The sequence below is a fragment of the Macaca mulatta genome, chromosome 5 (genome assembly GCF_049350105.2).
Source record: "Macaca mulatta isolate MMU2019108-1 chromosome 5, T2T-MMU8v2.0, whole genome shotgun sequence".
Lineage (NCBI taxonomy): Eukaryota > Metazoa > Chordata > Mammalia > Primates > Cercopithecidae > Macaca > Macaca mulatta.
The window spans coordinates 170,572,425-170,597,707 of record NC_133410.1 but is presented as its reverse complement, the minus strand read 5'-3'; the positions used below and the strand labels follow the sequence as shown (position 1 = coordinate 170,597,707).

Genomic DNA, 25,283 nt, shown 5'->3' with positions numbered 1-25,283 from the left:
TAGTTACTAAGCTTACATGGTCTTCTGAAATGCTGAAAGGGTAGTTACACTTCAGAGGCTCTCTAGATTGTCAATACAATCTTGCTTATTTATAACAAGTCCAAATAAAATCCTGTCTGCACATTTCCCCACAACTGACTGACTTTTACAACGTATTTTTTTCCATGTTGGGTCATCTGTGTGTCTATATTGCTGAAGAATAAAAAACACATGCTTTTGTATTTTTAAATAATTTTGCAAGATATATTTTGTTCAAATGAATTATGTAAGACTGTTCTTCCAGGGATTCCCAAACTATTTGTGTGCATTTTCAGCAAACTGAAGTATTGTTTGTTATTTTATATGTGAAATTATTACACTTATTTATCCTCCAAGCACTCATATTAACTCCAAGTTTTATACTTTTGTGTTGCAAAGGGGAATTTTTACTTCAAGATATGCTGTATGATGTGCATTTAAATGATGCATGCATTTTAAGTTTACTGAGTACGCATCTTCCTTCTTATGAAGGGTTTCAGGGTTTCAGGTTTATCTTAAATCATATTTGTATGCTTTTATAGTAAAATAAGTGTACTGTAACTTTCTTCTTGATAATTTATTGCCTTGGGCTATATAAATCATATCATCTGAAGTAGTAGAAATTACGTTTTTCCAACTACTCTCTAGGAACATGTTTTCTTTTATAATGCAATAACAATTTCAAGATGATGTTTGTCACTCCTTTCACTATTAGTAGCTAGCACATGGTTCAGAAATTTCACACACATTGTGGCTTTTAGACTACTAACTTTGTTTTTTTTTTGAGACAGAGTCTCTGTTGCCCAGGCTGGAGTACAGTTGTGTGATCTTGGCTCACTGCAAGCTCCGCCTCCTGGGCTCAAGGAATTCTCCTGCCTCAACCTCCCAAGTATCTGGGATTACAGGGACCTGCCACCATGCCCAGCTAATTTTTTTTGTATTTTTAGTAGAAACAGAGTTTCACCGTGTTGGCCAGGATGGTCTGGATCTCTTGACCTTGTAATCCTCTCGCCTCGGCCTCCTAAAGTGCTGGGATTACAGGCGTGAGCCACCGCTCCCGGCCCTAGTAAATCAGAGATACATGTTCACATGAGGACTTGTTGCTTGTCTCTACTTCGAATAGCACTACATTTTTCTTGACTATTTATGGGAATCATCTTGAAACGTTATTTTACTAGAAATTAGGAATGACCTCTTAAAAATGTTTTCAGATGTTAATATTGAAAGATAAAAACCCATTTCGAACCATGAAAGCTATAGCTTACTCATTGGCAGATGACAAAAATTCTGAAAATCAAATATTTTATATTCATTGATTACTAATTATTGAAATGTGAGCTATGTTCTCATTTGATATTAATAATCAATTATCAGCTAGTAATTCTTTGAAGTTCCTGACTAATTGTTAACCTCATTTATTCAAACACATTTATTACATTGTGAGGAGTATGTCTAGAAGTCTTATTTTCTGCATTCTGTGCCTATTTCTGCTAATGACAGCAACCTCAATGTAATGATACCAGTGCCCTGAACTTTTATTAATATATAAAATGTTTGTTAAAGATAACCTTCCATAAAATTGCACTGAAGATTATAACAGAAAAATGAGATAGTCCTACAGATTTGAAAGAAAGGATCAACTACCAGGCAGCCATATTTAGTAAAGTGTTCTTCAGTAATACAACAGATAAAACATGTTAAATATTGTACATTAGTGCTTAAAATGCTTTGAGAATTTTATAACTATTATTAGACAATGTTTTCCTTTGAGGAACATATCTAAAATAAGAAACACAATAAATTAGTTCACCCCTAATAATTTTTAGGAAGTATTTAAATTTATGGTTTCTTTATTCACTTATATTTGAGAGCATCTCTCTAGAGTTCTCAGAGAAAATGGTAATAGACTTTGAGATTTAAGTAACTATTGGTTTACGAATAACTTACAGAGTCTGTCAACTTAATAAAGTTTTTAATTTTCAAAATAATATAAAAGATTTATGACAACCATAATGATAACATCCTTTGTGGAAAGTGCCTGTACTACTGCACTCTTGCATGCTCCTCAGTATCAGTCTTACCCTTGCTCTGTGAATACAAGGATGTTGGACTGTCCATCCACCGAAAAAGTTCGGTTGCTTTTATTGCAAATTATCTCCTCCTGTTTTTTTCAAGTGGACACTCTTGCCTTTACGCATTCAGAAGTGATAAAAATAAAGTATGATTTTTTTTCATTTCCAGTTATATTTTGGTTAAGACTTTGCAATTAAGAGACACTGAGCTCTAAAGTTATTTCCCTAATGAGCGCTTCCATATAATATATTTTAATACTTATATTTTTGTAAATATCTATTAGATTTCAGACATTGTATTGAGTTTTCTACATATATCATCTCATTTTAATCTTCAAATACATATTATTAAATAAGACTTAGCATTCATACATGCTAGAATTTTGAGAAATCATATCCAAAGTATATAATTCAGACCAGGCATAGTGGCTCACACCTGTAATTCCAGCACTTTGGGAGACCAAGGAGGGTGGATCACTTGAGGTCAGGAGTTCAAGACCAGAAGACCAGCCTGGCCAACATAGTGAAAACCAATCTCTACTAAAAAAAAAAAATTAGCCAGGCATGGTAGTGCATGCCTATAATCAGGAGGCTAACGCAGGAGAATAGCTTGAAGCCAGAAGCAGGTTGCCGTGAGCCGAGATCGTGCCACTGCACTCCAGCCTGGGTGACAGAGCAAGACTCTCTCTCTTAAAAAATAAAAATAAAAAGGTAAATAATTTAGATCAATATTGCCATTTTTGTTCTTTCCTAAAATAGATCATGGTTTATTTAACAAATTACCAATTGTACATTAGGTAAATTTAGCATACTGTTATTAGTGACACTTTTTGTTATAAATTTTATGGACATGAATTTTATTATTTATGTATTATTTTCCTTTAATCGTGTGGTTATATTGACTGTCTTGCAAATTTACATAAATACTGTTCAGTGCTTCATAACTTTAAGAAAAAAAATCGATGATGATAAACACGTCACAATAGTGTTCTAAGAAAGTATCTAGGACTTGTGCCAGTTTGTTTACTAAATACTTATCTTTGAGAAATGACTTAACCTCCCTTGATATGATTCATCTTTTTTGGTAAATATTAGCACAACATACCCATGGTATTAAAAGTCCTTTACATATAAGATATTCTAAGGCTTATAATTTTAAAAGGACATTAAACAATGGTATTATTATAAACATTTATCTTTCAAAACTCTATAATCCTCCATAAGCTCAATGAGACAAGTATTATGTCATATATATCAGTGAACATGAAAAGGGGAAGCCACACACTTGTTCTTCCTATAAAGCAAATGTTCTTATGTATATGAAACCACAGGAAAATATTATGCTAAGACTATATCTAATCAAGTTAAAAGTGTGTATTTGAGACAATAAAGGTATTATGGCACCTGCAAGCTACACACACATACACACACACATACATACACACACACACTCTCTCTTACGTACATATACATTACTTTCAGTTTATTTTTATGCAGCCATATGTTCAGATTCTCCTTTATTTTCTTTATTGTATATTGGCACCTCAGAGCACTGAAAATCACCTAATGCATCCAGGGATATATATTTATATCAATCAAGTCAGAGGGGTGTTGCTGTGAGAATGGAAATAGGGAACTCCAAATCTAGAATGCCTGAATATTCAGAGCTCTTTCTAGTAGATTAATCTCACAGTTTCTGAGGTTGGTCACTACTTCAAGGTGAGGTAGCCAGTCAGAAATGGTGAATAGATAGAAATGGGCCTTCAGATTCTTAGTATTGAAAGCCATTAGCTATATTACATTGACCGATTAAAATGTCATGTAAAACTGAAAGATGGTAATTCATGTATTTTGGCCCTATATGAGACTCTGTATAATTATTGCATGTCTTTATATTTATAAAATACAATATAGCCAGTAGCATAAGTAATACCTGAAATGGAGTTTATTACAATTTCATGAAATGCTTAGTCACTATATTTTTAGTGAATTGCAGTACATGCTTTATTTGTTTGTTTATTCATTTATTTATTTAGACAGAGCCTCACTCTGTTGCCCAGGCTGGAGTGCAGCGGCGAGATCTCGGCTCACTGCAAACTCCACCTCCCGGGTTCAAGCAATTCTCACGCCTCAGTCTTCCGAGTAGCTGGGATTACAGACAGATGCCAGCACCCCTGGCTAATTTTTGTATTTTTAGTAGAGACGGGGTTTTGCCATTTTGGCCAGGCTGGTCTTGAACTCCTGACCTCAGGTGATCTGCCCTCCTCAGTTTCCCAAAGTGCTGGGATTACAAGCATGAGTCACCACACCTGGCCAATACATGCATTATTACGATTGTTATGTTTGTTAATATTTAGTCCAGAAAGTTATTTTTGGAGTTAATCATTGCTTGTAAAATTTATGAAAATTGAGTATTTTTGTCTATTATACTCAATACTTATAATCCTCAAGTACCTAGAAGACAAGAAAACTTACTCCTTGAAAATATCAGTCAAGGGATTCATGATTTATTTTCTTGGTTTTTAGCAAGCAGTAATGCTGAACAAATGTCAGACAATTTATATATGGTAGACTTGTAATAATAATTCTTAAAAAATAATTAAGTGTTGTAAAAGAATGTGAGGACAACAAATGGTTTATACTGTAATTTTTATGCCATAGCAATTGCATTATATGAGAAAAATTCTATTTTCTCGGATTTATTTTATTAAAAATCAATTTTCTAAATTAAATGAGAGTAGAATGCATTCTCATGAGTAAGTATTGGTTACCTCACAGCAAAATATCAGTGTCACATATACATAACTTGATAGTAGATGATTAATTGGCAACTCTTTAATTACCAATAAGAGAATCTAAAATATGTCAAAATACTTAACTTTATACTCGACTTAACAATACGAATGCAAATTGTTGACTAATAAATCAATTAAAATGTAATTCTCAATTATAATGAGCTCATTGAAATATTTTCTGATTGTCATTAGCTGGCATCTGTTCCATTTATGATCTTTACTATTTAAAAAATGTCATGTCTTTATGTGAGTGAGATTTATGTTTTTGTGATAATGCAAGTTTTCAAAATAGAAATAGTAAAACACTGAGTACAAATTCTGAAAGCCATTACGCACATAAGATAATAATTGCTACTTTGAAAAACATTCAAAAGCATAATTTCAGTTCTAATAAACAATTCTATAAAACAATGAATAATTAGTGACTATTCAAAATTAACAATTCTATAAAACAATAACCAATTCTATGAAAGAAAATTAAGTAAATTTTAACTTATTCACTATAAATAATCTAAATGATGCCATCAAATGCCTCTCTAAATTGCTTTCCTGTAATACAGACCTCAATGTAAGTAGTAACTTTTTCTGAGTATAAGGGTAGTATTTATTCTCCATCCTTTAAAAAACTCATTGAAATAAATTGTTACAATTTAAAATGATATTGATGGATGTCCTTCTGCCACAGGAAGCAGGGAGAAGAACATCCTTCTCTAGCTAATAATCCCGTTTCCATCAACCAGAAGAGTTTTCAAAAAGTAACTGGTCATGTTTCTTGTTTATTCTAAGAAGGGCTCAATTCATATTATGCCAAACCACATAATATTTCTCTCCCCATTTTGCATATATCCTCTAGTTTTCAAAAGTTTACCACCAATACATTTTCTTATCCGATGGATCACTTGTCTAGGTTTCAGAGTCATTTATTTTGCAGCTCATTTTGCCCACCAGAAGGCAGTGCTGTTAAAAAGATATCAACACATTAGCCATGTTGGGGAAAACAACACAGAATAAATTGATTTAGGTTTTTTTGTATTAATAATAAATAATGAATTTGTTGAAATCTGCATTGGATATGAAATGAATGGTATTCAGAAGCTTAAGTAACTTTTATTTGCATAATCCAGTATTGTCTTAACCTACACACTAACATCTCAATATTGTTCTTTTCTTTCAATCACCAAAACAAGATTTCTTGATTCTAGACTTAACAGAGAGCTAAATGCTTTCTTTTTTTTTTTTTTTTTTTGAGACGGAGTCTCGCTCTGTCGCCCAGCCCAGGCTGGAGTGCAGTGGCGCGATCTCGGCTCACTGCAAGCTCCGCCTCCCGGGTTCACGCCATTCTCCTGCCTCAGCCTCCCGAGTAGCTGGGACTACAGGCGCCCACAACCGCGCCCGGCTAATTTTTTGTATTTTTAGTAGAGACGGGGTTTCACCGTGGTCTCGATCTCCTGACCTTGTGATCCGCCCGCCTCGGCCTCCCAAAGTGCTGGGATTACAGGCGTGAGCCACCGCGCCCGGCCAAGCTAAATGCTTTCTAGTGCAAGTTTCGTAAAAAGAAGTACATATAAGCTCACGCCTGTTATTCCAGCACTTTGGGAAGCCAAAGCGGGTGGATCACTTGAAGTCAGGAGTTTCCTAACAGCCTAGTGAACATGGTGAAACTCCGTCTCTACTAAAAACACAAAAATTAGCCAGGGGTGGTGGTGGGCGCCTGCAATTCCAGCTACTCAGGAGGCTGAGGCAGTAGAATTGCTTGAACCCGGGAGAAGTAGGTTGCAGTGGCCAAGATTGTGCCACTGCACTCCAGCTTGGGTGACAAGAGGAAAACTCTGTCTCAGAAAAAACAAACAAACAAACAAACAAAAAAACATAAGCTGTCTCCTGAAATAGTTGAGTGTCATGTTTCAAGAATATCAAGTAATATTAACCAAAATGTGTTTGATGGCTTAATTTATTTAGCTTGAAGGAATAACTTCACTTACCTAGAATGGTTGGCCTTTAATGAAAGAGCAGCTCTTAAAATGTTCATATGAATATTGCCTTTTTTTCTTACGAAAATCCCTGTTTCATTTGTCAATACAAATTATACAATCTATCACATTTCCTTTTTTGCTTTGTTTGTCCAGGAACTATAAACATGAAATTTGGCTTTATTAAAGAGAGAATATTTGCTTGGAGTTTTTAGAATATGTATTTCATCCTTCTTACCTAAGAACCTAGCATTTAGTTAAGTGCATTTTAAGTATTTTTATGTTACTTGAAATATATTTTAGAATTATTAATATAAAAATTTCATATAAAAAGGTTTGCAATTCTGTAAGTGGTATTATACCCAATGACTTCTATGATACTAAGTAGATAGATGGGTTTTTTTGTTGTTTAAATATGATACACTATTTAGAGTTTTACCTATTATTCCAAAATCAAATAATATCCCTCTTAAATAATTATAAGATATATTTCACAGCTGCAGCTCATTATATGGGTAATAACTTTTTTGAATTACTTAGATAGTAATAATGTCATTCTACTAAAATTTATGTCATTGCTTCTTAAATTATTGGGGCATGGAATCATTATCCATAGGACACTTGAATGGAAATTCTGCTCGAATATGCTCTGTACTATTGAAAAATTTCTATGTAATCCTTTATCCCAGAATTCAGACTCTGAATACTAGGCTCAATTATTTATCCCCCACTTAAGATTTCTTAATCTCCCTTTCTAACCTGTAATATAAATATAATATGCCACAAAGTGCTGTTTGAAGTATTAAATGAAGTTAACTACATAACCCTTTTGAGTAAAATGCAAAAAATCATGTTTTAAGTACATCCATGGTAGAAACATATATATCGAAAGCCTTAATTTCATATAATGTTAAAATTAGAGATCAAGAAGTGTTGACTTCTATGTCGAACCATTATTTTACAAAATTTTAAGTTATGATTCACTTATTTTCCAAACTTGAAGATACCTGACCTACTGATATTTAGTATCCTCTAGTTGTCTAGAGGATACTTATTTTTAGACTAACACTAATACTTACCTTGTTTTTCCCATGATGCATGGAGCACCATAATGAAAAAAATACAGTAGACAGTACTTTGACCATAAATATATATAAAAGATGCTTTCCTTATTTGGGGGGAAGTAAAGCATTATTCTCTCAGAGTACGAATTTGATGTTATAATAATGGCATATATTTAAATTTAGGGCCAAGTTGCAGTGGCTCATGCTTGTAATCCCAGTGTTTTGGGAGGCTGGAGGATTGCTTGAGGTCAGGAGTTCAACACCAGCCTGAAAAGCGTAGTGAGACCCTGCCTCTAAAAAAATCAAAATAAATAAAAGAATTAGCCTAACATGGTGGCACGTGTGTAGTTTAGCCCCTCTGGAGGCTGAGGTTGGAGATCCCTTGATCCCATGAGTTCAAGGCTGCAGTAACTATGATCATGCCACTACATTCTAGGCTGGGTAACAGAATGTGACCCTGTCTCCAAAATAAATAAATGAATAAATAAATAAAGGAATTTATCTGAAATTCTTAAAAAAAAAACAAGAAACAAACTTAATAACTTAAACTATTGTTTGTAGTTAACTACTACTACATTTAGAAACAACTGCTGTGTGCCCCAAATTTTGTGGTAATGTTAGCTTGCCAGAAGAATTCAGGAAAAAAAAAAAAAAAGATAATGGTAAGCTCAGCTGCAGCAGATAATGAAGGTTATTTAAACAAATATGTGTTAATTTAAATATTAGAAACAGTGTTAGGTGCCAGGGAAATAAAAAGTAAAGACAAAATTTCTGTCAGGTCCTCTGCCAAGTGCTTTTCAAGTTCTGTGTTACTTTATATAACCCTCAGAAGAATTGTATATATTCACAAGAAGGTAAATATTGATGATCTATGTATCATCTAAAAATGACAATTGTTACCATTTTGGTATATGTGAATTCGGAATATTTTTACATATGCAAGTGTATTTGTGAAAAACTTCCAGTATTGCTTTAGAAGTGTTAGTGAATATCCTTTTTTAAATAAAGTTTGCATATGCTCTGTGGTGGATTCTGTGAAATGGTTCACTTAATAACCATTTCAAACACCAAATGGCATGCTTTCCTTTTTATAGACTTTTTTACAGGGTCTAGTATATCAAAAGCTACATTTCCCAGATCCCTTTGCAGTTAGCCTTCTAGATTTGCTTGACGTTTCTCCTATCAGATTCATGCAAGCAGGGCCTTTTATGGAATGACTTACTGAAAGGCCAGCCCATTTTTGTGGGATACCCATTTTCCTTTCACAGATAATGGCAAGGGCTGTGTGGCTCTGAAGCCCGAAGCCAGCAGGTAGGGAAAAGTCTTCCTCTATGGTTAATTCTGATGATGCAGAGGTAGCAAATCCTTTCATGTCCCAGTTCTATGATGGACCTTTAAAAACTGTTTCTAACAGCTCACTCCACAAACCTTTTTTTCAACCCTATCAGCTATTTTCTACAACCCTTAATAAATCTCTTTTACTTAAATTAAGTAGTGCAGATTCTGTAGTCTGGCACAAAGATCTTTGATCAATGTATCAGTTCATTCTAGAACTAAGAACAACTAAGGATCTGGTATGGAAATATAAAGTACCAAGGTATGATCAGACATTGATAATACCTTGTTCTTTTGGGAAGATTCTGGGAAGCAAACTCATCTGCAAGGCTGATGCAGGCAATGACAACCAGGAGGTACAAGATGTTAAGCCCAAAGGGTAGAGGAAACATATGTATGGTTTAGGCACATATAAAACCAGAGGGTGCAATCTAGCTTGCAAGCATAACTCTAGGAAGTTTTTAACTTAGATGCAGTAATGCTTCAAGCAGTCACTTATTCAGACTTAGGTGTTGAACACCAACTACATGCCATTGTTTTGGGCACTGGAGATACACTACTGAACAAAATTTAAAAATTCTTTCTTCCTAAGTCTTAGATTGCAGGTCCTAGGAAATCTTAGCATACCACATGAGAGTTAATGTTTTCCAGAAAGCAACTCAAATCACCTAAAAAGATCAGGTAGCTTTTCTTGTAAATCCTGAGAACATGAGAAGTCTCTTTAAAAAAAAAAAAAAAAGTACAAATGTATGGGGATACACGTGTAGTTTTGTTACAGGCACAGATTTCATAGTGGCCAAGTTGGGGCTTTTAGGGTACCCACCACTCAGATAATGTAAATTGTGCCCATTAACTAATTTCTCATCATACCCCTCCTCCCATCTTCTAACCCTTTCGAGTCTTCATTACCCGCCAATCATTCTATTCTCTACGTCCATGTGTACACATTTTTTAGCTCTACTTAAGAGTGAGAATATGTGATATTTGACTTTCTTTGTTTGGCTTATTTCACTTAAGATATGACCTCCAATTCCATCTGCCTCTTAATCTTGTCCCTAAAACTCTTTCCAGTGGTTTAGAATCATGGAGATTAAGTCATAATTGTCATGATGTAATTTGCATGAATTCATAAAGGGAAAGGGCTCTATGTCACCTGTTGGCCCTATTTGGAGTTTGTAAACATTTTATTCTCCCAGGGATATGAAGCAGCAATGACTTTAATGGGATAGACTTAGAACACAAAGGAGCCTAACTTATGGTTTACCCTAGAAGATATCATTAAGTTTTTTCTTTCTTTATATGGCAATCTTTCTAATTTGCCATACAAATTGCTATCCTTTAATGGACAGGGTAGAACATTATTTTCTATTATAATTTTTAATAAATTGTGTTTTAAGTTTCTTTAAAACTCTTGGTATGGAGGTTATATGTAAATTATATACAGTGTGAATATAAAATATTAATATATGAAATGCAATCTTATAGATTATATGAGATATCATGTTTAATATATTATGGAAATAACATGTAATTAATACAATTATAATATGAAGTTATGATGTGTTTTTTTAATTACTTGTTTACATGTAAAAGGCAGAAATGCTGTTTTGTTAGATGAAAATATTGCATAGTGATGAAATCTGAGTTTTTGGAATAGCCATTAATCTAAATAGTCTACATTGTACCCATTAAGTAACTTTTTTTTTCCTCTGAGACAGAGTATTGCTCTGTCACCCAGGCTGGAGTGTAGTGGTGCAGTCTTGGCTCACTGCAACCTCTGCCTCCCAGGTTCCAACAATTCTCCTGCCTCAGCTTCCCAAGTAGCTGGGATTACAGGCACCCGCCACCACACCCAGCTAATTTTTGTATTTTTTAGGAGAAACAGGAGTTTCACCATGTTGGCCAAGCTGGTCTCGAATTCATGACCTCATGATCCACCTGCCTCGGCCTCCGAAAGTGCTGGGATTACAGGTGTGAGCCATCGTGGCCGGACGTACCTTCTTATCTCTTACCCAGAAACCTCCTACCTTTCAAAATCTCCAATGTCTATTATTTCACACTCTATGTCCATGTGTACACATTATTTAGCTCCCACTTTAAGTGAGAACATGCTGCATTTGACTTTCTGTTTCTAAGTTGTTTCCCTTGAGGTAATGGCCTCCAATTCCATCATGTTGCTGTAGAAGACATGATTTCATTCTTTCATACTAAGGCTGGGTAGTATTCCATTGGTTATGATTTACCTGTGTGTGTATTTATGTTTCCATTGTGTGTTTTATGAAGACTTTAAAGGAGAGCTAATATTTATAAATCTCTTACCATGTTTCACAAACCTATTGTTTATTTCTTCATCTTATTAAATCTTGAAAAATATCTCTGGGAAGGAGGGATAATTTTACATATAAGACAAATGAGTCTTGGAGATTAAATACTTGGCCAAGATTATGCTGTTAATAAACGCTTGGAGCTAAGTGTAATTAACTGTACTGTGTTTACTTGAGATTGCCACTCTTGAAATTATCCCTATGAATCCTATTTCAATGCAATACATTTAAATCTTTCTATTTTGAGATATACCTATATATAAAAATATGTTTATTTGCAGTTGCCTAGTAGTAGCTAATGTAGACTATATCGTATCCATTGCAATATGGGAAGTTTTGTCTTCTCAACATTTGAATAAGTAGGTTAATAATTTAGATGCCAGGATTCAATTGAAAAATGTATTCATCACAACAAATAAAAATGTAAACAGCTTGCATAATATAAAATGGGAGACGGACTTAAACTTTTTCTACAATACAAGCAATAAAATTGCTATTTGACTTAAACAAACAAAAGATTAATTTTACTCACTTTTATAGCAATTTGAAAAATTTAAAAAGTAAAATTAAAACATGAAAGGACCTTTCATGAGGTGGCTAATAATGCAATAATTATTTGGTTCAATCAGCACAAGGCACACGATATTTGCTGAAAAATCATTAATATTTGAAATGCTTTGCTTGTTTTTGTTGTTTTCTGTTTTTTCTTTTAATTAAAAATATGTAACTTTTTTCTGTTTTTTTTTCTTTTAGTTAAATGAGAGGTAACTTAATTTTCATCTGCCTGGTTAAATAGAGTCAAATAATTCTGCTATGTGATGAGTAGTCAAATGGCCAACTTGGCTTTGACATTCTGTAGCAACGTGACTACAGGCAAGATACCTGATTAGTCTAAGACTCCATTTTCTCTTCTCTAATTGAGAGCCAAACATTAGTCCCCATCTATTGAAGCTATGGTGAGGGTTAACTATGATTGTCTACAGAAGTATTTGAAGCAGTTTTTGTTTCATAGTTAATACTTAATAATTGCTAACTTAAATACTATTGTAATTTATTAAGTATCTTAATATGTGAACTAAGACTGAGGGAATCATTAAATAACTATTAGGGAATCATTAAATAGCTGTGAGTTTCCATGAATGGTAGCAGACAGGTATCTGTAGCAAGGACATGAATACCTTTCATAATGGATATCATTTGTAGCATTAAACTAATTATCTATTTTTTTAAATATTGAGGTTAACTGTCACCGAACAGACTTACCTTGAATCCATTTTGTTCAACAACTTAAGTATTTAAATTTTGTCCATAGCATAAATTTATCCGTGGGGCCTGTGTCCCATGACCCTGGTTAATCAAGGCATGAAAGTGCAGTGTCATTTATTCAAATGGATAATCATATATTTTTTCATTTGCTATAAACTTTCTCATTTATAATTTGAAGATTTTTTGGAAATGTTTTTGTGAGGCTCAAATAAGATAATGAATGTAATAATATATGAGACATTATTTAGCATATTACCTGGAATCTTGTAGGTACTCAGTAGATGCTTGTTAAGTCTAAATTGAATTGCAGTTTGTGAATATCTATCTTTCATTTATATTTAAATTTATATGTATACATTCATATTAAATTCACAATGTCTCTAAAGTTTTATAAAAATAAAATATAAAAATAAATGCATATATACTTATATATGCTTCTATTTGTAAATATATAAAATTAATTTACTTTCCATCTTTTGAAAAGCATATCATAACACACACACACACACACACACACACACACACAGAGAAAGAGAGAGAGAGAAAGAGAGAGAACCAGTTTATTTAATGGCTAAAACCAAGAAATCCACTTTTGTATCTTTATAAACACTCTGACATGTGTCTGCTTCATAAAAGATATTGAGAATATATTTGTGAGTAACTGCTGAGTGAAGGAGTAAGATGTGTTTAAGTACAAAATGCCATTATACAATCAAATGAAAGTATTTAATACAACACACCATGAATTATACAGGATATTTCTAAGTAGAAATGTGATACATTTTTTAATCAAAATTAATTACATTCTACTATGTTCTATGCATAAATAGTAGCAAATATATTCTCTCATTCATTTTTTATAGGGTATAATCCAGAAAAACAATGTAGCATAGACTAATGTTAACTTTTTACATTTGCTGTCATCTATAACATTTCAAGAATTGAGGTTGCAAATCTGGAAGTACACGTTTTCATAATGAATTGAAAAATGAGTTGGTATCTAGATCATATGATTAGCTAGAGTTTTATTAGGTAGCATACATATATTGTGATTAGTGCAAACTATTTTTATTTCTTAAGCAGCTTTAGGAATTACACATGTATTACCAAAGCTTCATTTCCCTCAATTGAGGAAAAAATGTGTGCCGTATCACACAAACTACCACATTTCAGATGCAGGGAGAAAAAATATTTCTTATAGATGACTGACAAAGTCAAACGTATAGTCCCAAATAACATGAATAATATTATCAAAGGGCTACAGATCCTGCAACATGACATTAAGTATTTTATTAGGATAATGTAGTTAGTTATCAGTGGATTGGTTACTGCAGTGATATTATAAATAATATATGGACAATTTAGACTTCTAATATTGTTTCCAAAGTTTATAATTAAAATGTATGCAGCATGTAATTGATGGAGATAATGAATGAAGAAGACAGATCTGTCTAGACTGAAATGCAAGATAGAAAAATATGTAACTCCTTTAATATAAAACTATTAACTGTGGCGTCTGAAATGCAAGATAGAAAAATATGTAACTCCTTTAATATAGAACTATTAACTGTGGCGTCCCAGAAGAGCAGGAACTGACTTGGGTCTTATTTAGGGCACAGTGTTTTCTCAAGTTTTCTGGAACTTGAGAAAAAATACTGAGTTAGCAGATGGCACTGATTTTTTTTTTAATTAAAGAAATGTAAAGCTATTGGACACAAAACACAAATATTATGTAGGCAGACAAAAAAGTTATGACAAGTAGGCTTTATTGCCAACAATGGTGAAGGAAGAAAGAATCTAAACTAATATTACCAGTAAGCATTCGGTAATTATTAAATAGTTACTCTTACACAATATGCTGCAAAATAAGGAAATAATTATTTACAAATTCAAAGTGTTATTACCAATTAACTACAGTATTAGGTATCAATAGGGTTTTTGACAATTTAATGGAAAACAATATTCTAACACTGTAAAACTTATGCTGTTTGGGTAAAGTATGCTAACTTACATAATCTTGTTTAATACATTCTTTAACCAGGCCCAACTCTAAAAGTGGTGAGGCCTGAACCAAGAGTACAAATAAAGCACTCCACCTGCCCACACACCTTGGTTTGCCCTACTTCTCTTCTCTTACTCCTAAGCACATGACCTTTTCTACCATTTACCCCCTAGGAAAATTAAAAACAAGCATTATCTGAGAAGGGGCCTGTGTAGGACCTGGAAGCAGGCACAGGGCTATTGTTAGGGAAATCGGGGGTCTAATTACATTGAACAAGACCCAGAGGAGGGCAACTCACAGAACTGGACTTAGCCCCATGAACTGCTTTCTTTGCAAGGAGGGGAACAGACAAAGTCGGGCTGGAGTGGTTCTAGCAAAGCAAGGGGCTCAAGACAGGAAGCCACAGCATAATCCCGGGCAGCAATGCATTAGAAGGTATAATGAGTTGGACAATATGATCTAAGAAAGGTAAAAGGAGTCGGGAAATTTGCATATAGGGAAGTTTAAATAAGGGACTCTGGAAGAACCATGGCTTACACGAGATAAAACTACATGCTGAAAATCTTGAGTGTGATGAACTTGTTATCAAACCTTTATATATTAGGAGAAAGTGCCATCCATTTTGTGGTCTTATTCTCAAACATATTTTAATATTCTGCTGACCCCATTCTCCTCTGATTTTAATTTGCTTAGTGGTCTGCTGAAAGTATGAAAATAAACAAACAACATGAAAGCCAGAAAATGATATGCCTTCCAGTTGAATATTCTGCATTGTTGTTTGAAAATTAGCCTGCTTTAAACTACTCTTCAAAATGGCAATGGAAACCCTGTACTGAATCATAATACTTTCTGTTGTAAATTTAACACATCTTCCTCCTTATATGATCATCTCATAGGTACCAGATAACATTTATAATAATTTTAGTGTGATATAATAGAAATATCAAGAACCAGTTTGTCAGAGAACAATGCATTTTATTTTAGGGCTTGTATTAGTCAAGTAATTTATCTGAAAAAACAAACTTAGGTAGAGATGTGGTAAAGAATTTGGCTTTTCTCTGGTTATTCTGAGAACATGCTGGCAGATAATCTACATGATGATAGCATTCAGCCCATCTGTTATGTGGTCTGCACACCACAGGTCCGACGATCATAATTACAGCAGGACAAACCCGCACAGGATAACCACGGGGGTACTTGCAAAGACTGACTCTAAGAGAAAATTACGGAGAATAAGTGCAGAGGGAATGTCTACGATCTTTATCCATATTTTTTAAAACTTTACTTTTAAAACATTTAACTAAATTATTAAGCCTATATTTAATCTTCAGTGTGATCAACCTCCTTGGAATTTATCAAGACAGTTGTAGGACTTCGTAAATTTACAAATCCTTTTCAATCAAGACTACAGATATGCTGATGGTTAGTGTGGACGTGTGTCTCCAAAGATGCTGAAATGGGTCAGAAAAAAAGATAGCTTTAACTCTAAGACTACTGCCTCCAAATTTGAAAATCTATTCTAATTTTCTTTGACTTCCCAAATTATGTCCAGTCATGTTGTGAACGGTAATTCATCCAAAGTTCTATACTGATGTAGTATAACATGATAAAGATGCTCAAAAATGCCAGGAACATGGAGATACTCCAAATGTAATTAGGAAACTCATTCTTATTTGAAGCCTGGGGAAGCCATTACAGAAATTTAATAAGAAGACTAAATCCCCACGTAAGTTAAAATCTAAAGTCACTAAAGTTCAAAGGAATTAAAACTAAAAAAAAAAAAAAAAAAAATCCATTATCAAACACCTTTAAGTCCAAAGAAAATCAAATTTTCTCCATTTCTTATCCTGCTCAGAATGAGCCCTAGGGAATATCAGAGCCTGGTTGCAATGTTGCTTCCTTCAGCAACTGCAGCCCAGCCAGCTGTTTTCCATAGGGTTGATGTGATTCTCTTACAACCTTACAATTTGAATTACTTCAGTACCAAATTTTGTGTGCCTCTTTTTCAGAGAATCCAAAGATTATCAGTCTATTCTTATCAAGAAAGTTTTGAAAAGAAGCTTATTTCCAAAACCTAGACAAAGTTATTCCACTCAAAAGTATGCTTTTAGAACCCAGAATTTAGTTTTGACCAAAACCATAACAGAAACTCAGTGCTATCTGAGTAAATAAGGCTAGAGAATGAGAATATACTTTATTTCAGACACTTTAGGATGCCTGTAGGTGGATGCCAGTTACCCAAATTCATGAGCTTTGAGAGTAAGTCGATCAGAAGACTCCCAACAAGAGGTTAATTATGGCAGGCTATTTACTGTATCTGTGAAAAAAAGTAGTATCTAATGAACATTCCCTCCTTTCTCAGAGAGTGGCTAGTGAAACCTGAGTACTTTATTTTGAAATTGAAGAAAGTAGAGTGAAAAACAGCCTTGCCAAATCTTTCTTTATGTAGTTTTCCTTCTCATCCAGCATATGAAACTCCTTTTAATCTCCTGTCTCAACTGAACTTTCCTTAAAACCAGAGACTTTGGAAAAGCTTACGTGCTATTTTATGGCAAGTACAAACACAGAGATTGAAGAGTAAAGAAAAAAGTAGAAAGGAGGAGAAAGTTGAAGAGCCATAGATGCAGTGCTTTACCAACCTGGCCCTCACAGTTTGCGACTAGTTAGTTATTTGCTTTCACAGGACATTTTTAACAAAACTGTCTGAAGCTACTTGGTCAGCAAATAGTTTATCCATCATAAGGAAGGGAGAAGAATTAAATTGAATTTATCCACCACCCCGATACTCCATTAGTCAAAACTTGCAATACAGGTACTAACTTTCCCACACCACAAGGTTGTGTCTGGGTTCAGGCTAAGTTATATCTGTGCTTTAGTGGGCAGTGTGTGGTGTGGCATGACACATGGTGTGACATGTGGTGTGACATGTTACTGGGGCATACTCATGAATATCGGAGAAGAAGTGCATATTCCAGAAACTATTTTGAAAACGATGGAAACTTTTTGATTTGGCTCCATGACTGAAGTAACAGCTCAGTTGTGATCTGAGTCATACAGTCAGGAATCAAACCAAGTAAGCAGATCTGGAATGATAAGTGAAACGGAATCCATCCCACTTCCCTTTTTTCTTGAGTTCTGTGTTTCTGCTACACTAATGTTGCAATGCATATGACTCTTCAGTGACCCAGCCTCTCTTCCTTCATGTGGACTAACATTTATAGCCCCTTGCCAGAGTAGCTCATTATACTGCCTTATTGTGGGGCACTTGTTCATGTCTGTAAGTTCTACCTCTGTGGGAAAGTTTTATGACATTTTTGATTGTAAACTCACTCTGAGAAGATTTCTAAATTTATCGAGCCATTGATACTTCTGAAAGTTTGCACTAGGAACATAGTGAGGGCTATCGATCTGCCGTGGGTTTTTCAAGCCACTATCTCTCCTCAAATTTTGAATGTTTCAACCTTGAGTAGCATTTCTAGCTGCTGTTTTCAATGCAATAATGGAAAGGAACTTATCTTACTTTCCTACTTTCCTTCTTCTTCTTCTTTTTTTTAAAGCCATTAGTAACCTGTTTATAAAGTTAGTCTCTTCTCTCCTATGTAAAAAGATAGCTATTTTCTGTATCTAAATGCCTTGCTTCCCTTAACCATCTTATATTTTTATCTAGACTTAAAAAAAAAGATTTTAGAGTCAATGTGTTCTGAACCTGTCAAAGGCATCCATTCAAACAAATGATGTTCACCTTCACTTTCTTGACGTAGATAATCTCACCCAGGAGAACCATGGCATGGACTCAGTCTACCATCAGCCCAGCTGCCATATTCTGTCATATCCCTTTTTTGTTATGCTTTCTTTCTTTCTTTTTTTTTTTTTTTGAGATGAAGTCTCGCTCTGTCACCCAGGCTGGAGTGCAGTGGCCCAATCTCTGCTCACTGCAAGCTCCGCCTCCTGGGTTCACGCCATTCTCCTGCCTCAGCCTCCCAAGTAGCTGGGACCACAGGTGCCCGCCACCACACCCAGCTAATTTTTTGCATTTTTAGTAGAGACGGGGTTTCACCGTGGTAGGCAGGATGGTCTCGATCTCCTGACCTCATGATCCGCACACCTCGCCTCCCAAAGTGCTGGGATTACAGGCGTGAGTCACCCCGCCCGGCCTGTTATGCTTTCTTTTATGGTGTCAGTTCCACAAATTTATCTGACATATTCTCTCATGGCCCAGGAAATTCTTTAATGGCCAATTAACTATAACATAATCATCTAAATTAAATTATTATTTTTCAAATCTCTCAATACAAGCTAAGTTCTTTCACCATTTCCTTTTTAGCCCCGAATGCAAAGTGGAATTTGAAACATCAGATTCAAGCTTGACAATAATACATTTAAAACCAGAACCTCAGTAGTAGTATGTAGCATGCTTGGACTCCAGCTGTTTTGCAGTATAAAAGTCATTCCTTTTAGACAAGGCTGAAAAGCACATTGCAAATAGCAAATAACTGTTCTGTTCTTTAAAATCTAAGTGGTAGGTATATAGGAAGATGCTCTTTTCCATACAAATGAATTCTTGATTCAGATCAACCTGATGACTCCAGCCTCTGCAGCTCACTAGTGGTATCTCCTGAGCCTCCCACTTGCCTCCACAGATGCAGGGTGGCGCAAGTGCAGCTTCTACAGACTGCACTGGAGAGCCAGCACACCCCAGACCTCCAGGCCTGCCCCTTTCCTCGTCTGTGAAGGCTCTGTGAGTGATGTGACATTGGCTGCCCTCATACAGTGCATTTTGGCTTCTGAGATCCATGAGGCTCTTAGTTTGCTGAAATCTAGATGTTCAGCACCTTTATCAAGCTCAATGCACTTTTGCTTAAGGCTTGAGGTTTGCAGGCATTTTTTTTTTAAAATGTCTATGGATAAGTTTTTCAAATGCCACCATTACCAACAGAAGTAAAAAAAAAGTCACCATACATATTTGATTTAGGTTGTAGACAGCCTCAAATTTATTTACATAATTTAATCTAAACCTTTAAAAAACAAACAAAAAGACTGAGTTACTAGTGTTGCTTACTAATGTGTGAAGTCAAGCCATGTGCCATGATCCCAACCTGTAAAACCTAAGTCATCAAGGCAGGGAAGAATAATCTTAGAACAACATCAAAGGACCTATGGAGAATAAGCCTAGCTTCTATTTTTCCTTCCCAAATTATACTCTCAGAGAACTCCTGCTTTTTCCTTTAGAAATAATGTGCTCTGCCTTCCCAGGGGCATCTATAAACTATTTTGGTGTTCCTGGATTTTATTTTGCTACATAACATTCCTCAAAAACTTTCTGTAAGGAAACAGAAGGAAGGAAACATCAGGAGAGGAAGAATGTTCCTCTATCTAATCTACACTTGCTGATCTTCAACACTGTCATTCCCAAAAACCTGGGTGAATGGACTGAATATTGAAATGATCTTGAGAAATTAGTCAATTGTAATAGACATTTGTGAAAGTATACTGAATTTTTTTTTTTTTTTTTTTTTTTTTTAAGACTGAGTCTTGCTCTGTTTCCCAGGCTGGAATGTGCAGTGCAAGATCTCAGCTCGCCTTCTGGGTTCAAGCAATTCTCCTGCCTCAGCCTCCCAAGTAGTTAGGATTACAGGTGCATGCAACTATGCCTGGCTAATTTTTGTATTTTCAATGGAGACAAGGTTTCACCATATTGTCCAGACTGGTCTGGACCTCCTGACCTCATGTGATCTGCCCACCTTGGCCTCCCAAAGTGCTGGAACTACAGAAGTGAGCCACGATACCCGGCTGAGAAGTTGTATTTTAATAAGTAAATTTCATAATACTCTAAGTTTCAAAAATTGTAATGAAATATAATATATAGAGGAAGGGGCGAAAAACATAATTTTGCAAAAAAAAGTTTCTAAGACTCCTTCAATATTATACTATTAAGCACTCAGATATTTGATTTTCTCTCAACATCCATTTCATATGTCTAAATTTCTTCCTTACATAATTTAACTAAAAGCTATAAAATAAATTAAAGCTTTCTATGAGAATTTCAAGTATTGGCAAAGGGGGATATTTTTCTACCAAAAATCATTTGGCAGGGTACAATTAAAATTCATATGCTTAGGATTATTTACTTTTACTTAAAATTTTTCCATAGATTTTATTAATTGAAGAAATAATTGGAATGTTTTGAACTATGGTTGAATTGAAATTTGGGTTATATTATTTCATTTTTCACTGTAATTTTCTGTTCAGTAATTCTCCATGTTTACTTGAATAATTTATATATTCTCTTCAGATATCTAAGGTTACATCAATGCAAAAGAATAAAATTCTAATAACCTGAACAGTTGGAATAATGATTATTAAAATTCAGCATTTTTACTGCTGAATAAGTATGAAGATTTCTGTGGTAGCATGTTCCTCAAAATAAACTATATTTTTTCCTTGTCCTCACCTGAAAGGTGACATTTGACTTTATGTCTCATCTCTGTCTGTTGTCCTGTAGGGATACACACACAAAGGGTTTGCAAAAGTTGTGTTTAATTTTCAGATATAAACTAGACAGTATATTCCCGGATATCACCCTTGGAACATAGTGCATCACATGGAGATTTAGAGCTGTACATACTTACTGAACATCAAGGCAGTGCAAAGTGCTTGCCTAGGTATAATAAGAATATACAATTATGAAATACATCACCTGTTCTCTAGAAGCTTGTGAATTGCTAGATAAGTCAAAAACACACACAGAGAGAAATGTAATGACAGAATAAACAAGACTCTAGAGAAGAATAATAAATAGCAGGTTTTAGGAAGACTTTCAAATGAATGAGATTTGATGTGGCACTTGAAAACAAATGAAACAACTGAAACCAAATATAAAGGTTAACAGAGTAAAATGATGGCCGGGCGTGGTGGTTGACACCTGTAATCCCAGCATTTTGGGAGGTTGAGGCAGGCAGATCACCTGCGGTCACGAGTTCAAGACCAACCCGGCCAACATGGTGAATCCCCGTCTCTACTAAAAATGCAAAAATAATTAGCTGAGCATGGTGGCAGTCACCTGTAATTCCAGTTACTTTGGAGACTGAGGCAGGAGAGTCACTTGAACCTAGGAGGCAGAGTTTTCAACGATCCAAAATTGCACCACTGCACTCCAGCCTGGGCGACAAGAGCAAAATGCTGTCTCAAAAAAAAAAAAAAAAAGAGTAAAGTAACGAGCACAGGTTCCTTGAGAGGGCTGGACAGAGAAGAGTCAGGAAACACAGGAAAAGTATGTCTCCCAATTTTAAGAAAAATATGATTTTTGTTACTGTTAGACCATATGTTAAACCATATGCTCTGGTTTTTGCTTTGGGAAATCTGATCTTGGGAGTAGGGGCCCATTTGAATTCTAAAAATTCAAGTAATATCTTCTGGCATATAACTCAATATGAGCCTGGGAATGAAAATCTTAATGGTTTGGTGATAAAAGGAGCAATGACTCAGCAGAAAAATGCCACTGGATATGTGAGTGTTCCCCTAACTCCAAACCTCCAACCTTCCAGGCATCGTTGCACTCTAGTTTCACTGCCATGCACACTTCTCCTCACAATTAGAGGCAAATAAAAAAAAAATCAGATGTGTTCTGCCTTCATGGGGCATCTATAAATTGTTCTGATGTTCCTGGATTTATTTTGATACACAGAATTCTTCAAAAACTAATTATCCTAAACACAGAATTACCATATAGCCCAGCAATTCAACTTTTAGATCTCTCTCTATATATATAAGAGAAATAAAAACATACACCCACACAAAAAGTTGTACATAAATGTTCATAACAGCATTTGTAATAAGAAAAAAAAATGAAAACAATGAAATGTTTGTCAACTGGTGAATAGTTAAGCATATGTGGCATATTAATGCAATGGTATAATATTCAGTAATGGAAAATGAAGTACTGACACAGGTTACAACTCAGATGAACCTTTGAAATGTATGAAGTGAAAGAAGCCAAATGCAAGAGGCCACATTTTCTATGGGTTTGTTTACATGAAATGATTAGAATAGGCAAATATGTAAATACAGAAAACATAACAGTGTTTACTAGGCCTGAGAGTGGTGATATGAGGTGGAAGAGAGAGAGAGACTGCTAATGGGTATATGGTTGCTTTGGGGATTATGAAAATGTTCTAAAATCAGATTGTGGTGATGGTTGTGCAATCCTGTGAAAGTCACTATACACTGGAAAATAGTGAACTACATGGTGTGTAAATTATTTATTACATGTTCCTCCATTTTTTTTCTTTTCAGCATGATAATTAAATTATTATTTAGGACAATACATCCTATTAATATTTAACTTCTCTGTGATCTTTAAGAATCAAATGTATCTCAATTACTTTTTAATAATTTTCTTAAGTGAGCATGCTTTTTGTTTTTATTTTCTCTGCATTTTTAAAATTTTATCATCTCAGAGTGCTTTAACAAATGTCTAATTTCATAGGTATCCCAATGCACTAGAAAATGGAAAGAAAAGAGTTTGTGATATATTGCCTGATACAACCTTGTTATTTTGAAGTAGTACTGTCTCCTGAACTCCTAAGTTCAGTGTGTTGAACTCTATAAAAAGCAAATTAACCTACAAGTAGAAACAAAGCATCAAGAAATCATTCAGAATCTCTACTTATGTTCATAGTGTGTACAAGGAGATAAGAAAATTCTGTAAAGGTTAATAGGTTCTATTTTTTTTTTTTTTTTTTTTTTTTTTTTTTTTTTACAAAACAAACAAAACAAAAGCAAACAAAAAATAAGCTAAGAGACTTTAGTTCAAATTGCATGTCACAACAAAACACCAACAATTGTATGTTATATTTCATCTTTATAGCTTGGTGCCACTACACGTATTTGTAGAAAATTGATTAGAAGTTTATTGAGTTGAAAGATTATTTACATTATGTACATTGGAAGAAACACGAAATACTAAATGATGTTGAAATCTTTATGCATTCATAGAATAATATAGGAATGAAAATTAATAATCCTTATTTTCTTTATATAGCAGTTTCATTATTTTCATTTTATGCCACCTATTAGCTTCAAGTCTATGAGTTAATGCCTTTAAGTGTTATTAATTATATATTAAGATGTATTATTTTCTCTTATATTGTCCACTGGTAATTTAAAGGGCAATCAGAGCTCATATAACCTTGAAATATGAATCCAAGGAGTGCTTTTTGGGGTGGCATATTTTATAATTGTAGCCTTTTGCATTATGCAGGTTCCTACTGAAACAATTATTGTATTCATTTTGTGCTTTTGCCTTTTCATGGAACTGCAATGTTTCATTAACAATTAAGGTCATGTTCTGATTCTCTGTAAGACCACTCCTTTGCCCCTGCCCCAGATCCTAGCTTGCTATTAATAGTGCCAGCTCTGGTTAACTTTTATATCAAAGTTGAGAAGACATATTACAATGAAGTGCAAGTTAAAACCTACTAAAATGCTGCTGCTAACCATTATACTGGGGCACTAGCACATTTTCCCTTTATTTCAGTGGGTCAGATTAACAAGGCTGCGTGCCGCTTTATCCTAAAAGGTGGACCGGGCTGTCAGTTCTGATTATTGTTGGAAAAAATGCCATTTCTAAGAAGACTTTGCTAGAAGGGAACACAACTATTACTAACTGGTAGTTTAAATGTATGTAATTATTGGATACTTTTTGTAGGACGTTAGGAACTTATGTCAATCAAAGGTTAATTTTTAAATTTCTTGTTTTATTTATTTTTAATTTTGAACTTAATTTGTCTACACAGTTAAGTATCTGTATGTAAGCTAAATAGTAAGAAGAGAAACATTCTTACATTTTAATAGCTTCTTGAGTAACTAAGTCTGTTTAATTTAAAATACCATAAAGCAAATTGCTATCCTAGAGGAGTACCATGTAAATGAAGCCCAAGTTTAGGCAATCATCCTTCATATTAAATATTTAAAAAGAATGACCTAAAGTCATTTATGCTAAAGGAGATCAGAGCCCAGCAGTTTTTTCATTGTGTTTTTGATAATGGTGTCTATCTCCTATAACACAGATAAAAACTCTATGTAATAACTAATTATTTATTCCTGAATAATATGAGCTCAGGGATTATGTCATTGTTTCTACAGAAAAAGAGCATCAAATCAGATTTTTTCAGCTGCCTCAGGAGAGTGGTGCATGAATAATAGACCATCTCCAGATTAAAAATTAAAAAAAGGCGATTTCCCTATTGCATCCTCCTTAATCAAATAAACATCCTTTATTAAATAGCAGTCTTTCTTATCAACATTAGATGGGCCTAAGCAATCTGAAATAGTAAAAGGTGCTTTTGGAAATAAGTATAGTAGTAGATCTTAACATTAGCTCCTAATATCTTCTACGATGCCTAAGTCTATGGTTCTTTGGCTTACACTGAACTATTA

The 25,283-nt window shown here is 34.4% G+C and overlaps 1 protein-coding gene across 1 annotated transcript in view; it reads left to right on the top strand.

Moving 5' to 3' along the window:
* Nucleotides 1–25,283, top strand: part of FSTL5 (follistatin like 5) — an 810,882-nt gene that overhangs the window by 141,531 nt on the left and 644,068 nt on the right. The gene's annotated exons all lie outside the window — the stretch shown is intronic.